Consider the following 5,506-nt stretch of genomic DNA (forward strand, 5'->3'; position numbering starts at 1 on the left):
AACCAAGACTTATAGTTTTGATCACTAACTTTGACGAACATGCTTGAGATAGCAACGCATGCGAGTTCGACCGAGCAATGCTCTAACAATATCCCCCTTTGTCAATATTAGTGACAAAACTATTAATACATATGGAATACAAAAAAGATAAAGAAACTTTAGTAGATCCTATTCCACATGTCTAATCTTCAACATTCCTCGAAATCTTCGTCACTTCCAAGTACTCCAATGATCCTAAAGGTTGTAAGTTTAATATCACCGCTGTTGAAGATCCGTAGCTATAACAATGAGAAAACATAGTTCTCGATCATTGTTATACAGTGTCATAGTATTATTACACAGCGTAAAAGTTCAATTGTATCACAACTTCAACAATAATGCTATGGTCATATGTATCACTCCCCCTTAGTCAATACCACATCTCACATGGAAACTACTCCCCCTTACATAATGATCCGAAAACCATATGTATTTGTAGTATGAACTACATATTAATTCTCCCCCTTTTTGTCAATAAAATTTGCAAAGGTACAAGAACGGGATCATAATGAAATTTCCGAGAGAGACATTTCATGACAAAAGGAAAAAAAATACATACCAAAAAATTTAGATGCAATCATAAAGCCGAAGCTAAATGCATTCATCAAGGAGTTTAAAGATACAAGATAACCCCTCTAAAATTCCATAGCCGCACACCCTTTAAGATATGACCATTAAGCACAAGTTCAAAAGAACTCTCCCCCATTTGATGTCATTCCCGAAATAACAACAAGAGTGACCTTAATTTCAAAAGAAAAGAAGGATTTTATTGGACACCAAAAACCATGAAAATGATTTTCTATATCCAAAAAACTCAATCACAAGTAAACCCATGATTAATTTGATCGGAATACACAATCAAATTAAACAAACGAGGTGATCAATTCCATTGATTATGCTCAACATAAGAGAACTTATGGAGACACGAAAATACTCAACTAGATTAATTACAAGAGAAACCATAATTAATTTAATTGCAATACACAACCAAACTAATCACAAAAGTAATCAATTTAATTCTCATTTGTTTTGCTCGACATAAGAAAACTTACGGAGCAATAACTAAATAACCAAACAAGATGATTAATTTAGTTCAATATGCTCGACATAACATATCTCACGGAAGACCAACTAAGCTAATAAATAAACTTGGTTGTATAGTGCTCAACATAATATGCATTACGGAGGCTCACAGTAATACATAAAAATATGGATCATGGATGATCAATACAACGGAATACACAAGGATTCATTCTATTTTCCATCACTATTTGCATAACGATATTAATAGACATAATCCTTGAAAAACAAAAGATTTTAACCTATCTTCCATCAAATGTTTGAAAATATAGGCTTAACTTTTGTATTTTTCAAAAGTCCATTCATTCTTTTACCAGTATGTGAATGCCGATCAAGAACGACTTTACTTTTGACGAAGTATGGGACAACCATAGTTCACGGACATAAACACCAATATCCATAAAAAATTGCAATATATCAAATCATAAAGATTAATAATGCAAAACATCATCCTCCAAATATTTTTAGAATTTAAACCAATAAACCTAAAACAAACAAGAAGATGAAAAATAATAGCTATGTGTAGTCACAATCATTGCTATTCAAGGCACTAGTTATTCTTTCAACTAAACCAAAAAGAAGACATACTAGGAAACAATATCTTTGAGAAATTCCTTATCATTCCCGAACTCCTTGTCGTCAACAACCATTGGAATATAAGGTTCGTGGAAGAAGGAGTCAATACCAACGAACCGTCTTGGCTGATGATGTCGAATCAGGGCCTTCTGAATTTCCAAAGATCTTAAAACGAAAGAATTTATTTCACTAATCTCCTTTCTTACTTCCTTCAACTCATCAAGAATATCGGAAAACTTGTGAGAGTTAGAAGGGACATCCCTTGGCTTTCTTGTATTCCTCATATTTCTTTTCAAGGAAGGAGTTACTGGAGATTTCTCTTTTTCCTTGATTGATGGCTTAACAATCATATTGATATCTTTTCCATCCAAAGACATGATTCTTAGAGAACAATTATAAACAACTAGTTTCTGTGAGTGGGATTCACAATCTCATCAAGCAGTCTTAAGATATAAAGGATATCAAAGAGGAAAAAGGAATGTGGGGTTCGCAACCTTTAAACAGGTTCGTGGATGCCCAACTCTAAACCCTATAAAGAGTAGAATTGTCGATAATAACCCTTTACTTTATTTGATAGACAGGAAAAACAAACCTAAAAAAACTTTCCCTAAATCCTGAGTGGTACACAATCTTATCTCTTTTGATAAGGCACATGAGACAAGATTTACCAAACAACACAATCAATTTGTGTTGTGGTGAACAACAATTTGTCCACCATTTTCCTCTAGAGAGGAATCCTCAAAATTATGTCTATCAAAGCGATTTGACCATACCTTCTTCTCTAATGGTCTTATTTTATCTTTGGAAACCAACTTCTTAGACGAAGATAAAATCCAACATACCTCAGCAGTCTTATGAGCAAGTTTAAGCTTCCTTGCCAACCGATTTGCTCTTCGTTGAAGTTTTTTGGCGTGCCTTACTTGATGTTTGTACTTGTAACATCTGGATAGTTCATGAACCTTCTGAGAAAAAAACGAGCACGTCAAACTTGGATAATATTCACGCATCTGTGGTGTGAACGCAGCTAGACACATAGTAGATCCTGAAAGATTACAACCAGAGTTTCCAAAGGATGGGTCAATTGATTCTTCCAGCTTGATTGGATTCTCCTCTTCACCGAAACCATCAAGGTTGATATATGTATTGCTACAATTATCAAAATCAATGTTTTCACATAGAAAACCGACACTTGATTTCCTGTATTCATCAGAATTATAGATCTTAGACATCTCATCAAGTGTTATAGCAAGACCTTTGCTCCCAGTGTATTTTCTACGATTCGGGCACTCGTTTGCAAAATGACCAAAGACTTTACACTTAAATCACTGTGGAATATCCTTGTCATCAGCCTCGTCAGCATCCCTGTTTTTAGGAAGAACGCGATTGTGAGGTTTATCTGATGACCTAGGTTTGTATCTTGAAAACCGTTTACTTCTCTTCAATAGAAGATCCCTAAACTGTCTGGTGATCAAGGAGACTGATTTGTCAAGATCTTCATCCGAAAAATCATCCTCAGACCGATCATCCTCAGAGACAAACACTTTTACCTTTGTCAAGTAATTTAGTGTTCTTCTGTGCTTTAAAGGAACATCCTTTCCGATTTTGGATGTTTGCTCATGATCAAATATCTTTAGCTTTCCAAAAAATGTATTTATGGAAAGATTATCAAGGTTATTTCCCTCAACGATGGCATGCTTCTTAGACTCGTATCTGATGGCAGCGATCTGAGAATTTTCATTACAATGTCCTTCTCAGGAATATTCTTACCCAATGCAAAAGATGCATTAACAATTTCAGACACTCTGTGATTAAACTCATCAAATGTATCTTCATCTTCCATACGGAGGTTCTCCCAATCAGAATTAAGATTTTGAAGTCTAGCTTCCTTTTCACTGGAGTTACCTTCAAATAAGGTTTCTAAGATATCGAAAGCATCTTTAGACCTAGTGCAATTTGACACATGGTGTTGAAGATTTGGGGTAATGGCATGTATGGTTGCATTCAAACCGTCGGAATTTTTCTTTGCAGCAAGTATCTCGGCAGGACTGTATTCACCAATATTCTTGGGAACGTTTACATCTACAACTGCCACAACGGGAGCATCATAGCCGCATTAACAACATATACCCATGATTGAAAATCACATGCTTGAAGAAAAGCTCGCATAGAAATTTTCCACCATAAGTAATTAGAGCCATCGAAGACTGGTGGTACGTTAATAGAGATAGCACCTCTGTCCATAGAGTCATATCGCTACAAACACAGACTTGTAAGGTCTTGAACGTGTTTTCCTGCTCTGATACCAATTGAAAAAGCGGGGGTCTAACAACACCACCCAATATTTCGCTTAGCAATCTGTATGGACAAACTCAAATATACTTTTAAGAGAATCAACAAGACTTAATCAATTAAAAGTATATCAACGAGTTTATATCTCTCTCTTGATTTGATTTACTCAAGCAGGAACTGCGAGTTCTTATCAAATGCAAGGAATAACTTGGATGGTACCAAAGACCAATATCCAAGGATCAATCAATATCAATCGACAACCAAAAGTCGGATTTCCAATTGATTGATTCAAACACACAACCTGTATTATTTCAATTATAAAGATAAAAAAATATAATGCGAAAATTGAAATAATACAGACACCAAAAATTTTGTTAACGAGGAAACCGCAAATGCTGAAAAACCCCGGGACCTAGTCCAGATTGAACATACACTGTATTAAGCCACTACAGACACTAGCCTACTCCAAGATAACTTCGGAATGGACTGTAGTTGAACCCCAATCAATCTCCCACTGATCCAAGGTACAATTATGCTTCTACGCCTCTGATCCCAGCAGGATACTGCGCACTTGATTCCCATAGCTGATCTCACTCAACAGTTGTCAGGACCCAAAATTGCAGGCTTTGACAATAACCAAATTTGTCTCACATAGACAAGTCTATCAAAGGAACAATCTGTCTCCCATAGATAATCCCTAAAGGTTTTGTTCCGTCTTTTGATAATTATCAAGGTGAACAGGAACCAATTGATAATCCGGTCTTATATTCTCGAAGAACATCCTAGAGTTATCAATCACCTCACAACAATCTTAATCGTATGGTAGCGAAATAAGATGTTGCGGAATCACAAACAATGAGACGAAGATGTTTGTGATTACTTTTTATATCTTGCCTATCGGAGATATCAATATCAAGCCAATCAATCTGATTGTACTCGTACGATAGAAGATGCAAGATCAGATCACACAACTATGATAAAAGTAGTATCGGTCTGGCTTCACAATCCCAATGAAGTCTTTAAGTCGTTAACCTAGTTTTAGAAGAAGAAAACCAAAGGTTAAAGGAGAATCGACTCTAGCACGCAAACTAGTATCACACGTAAGGTGTGGGAATTAGTTTTGCACAATACTAGATGTATCCTTTATATAGTCTTTCAAACCAGGGTTTAGTAACAAAGCACTTAATATTCACCGATAGATGAAAACCTGATTTAGATTCAAGCTAATATTTCTCAACCGTTAGATCGAAAACTTAGCTTGTTACACACACTTGACAATGCACGCTTCTAGGTTTGTTAACCGTACCCAAACGTATGCACTTGTTGGTTCAACAATAGTTAACCAAAAGGTTAGTCATATGAGCATTTCATATCAACCATGTTCTTCTTCACCATAACTAGTTCAAATGACTTCAAATGAACTAGTTAGAGAGTTGTTCAATTGGAAGAAAATATTATGTACTACACAAGACACAATTGAAGCAAAGATGATTTGATTCACTTGAATCGGTTCATGAACTTT

The sequence above is a fragment of the Papaver somniferum genome, unplaced genomic scaffold (assembly GCF_003573695.1).
Source record: "Papaver somniferum cultivar HN1 unplaced genomic scaffold, ASM357369v1 unplaced-scaffold_133, whole genome shotgun sequence".
NCBI classification, from domain to species: domain Eukaryota; kingdom Viridiplantae; phylum Streptophyta; class Magnoliopsida; order Ranunculales; family Papaveraceae; genus Papaver; species Papaver somniferum.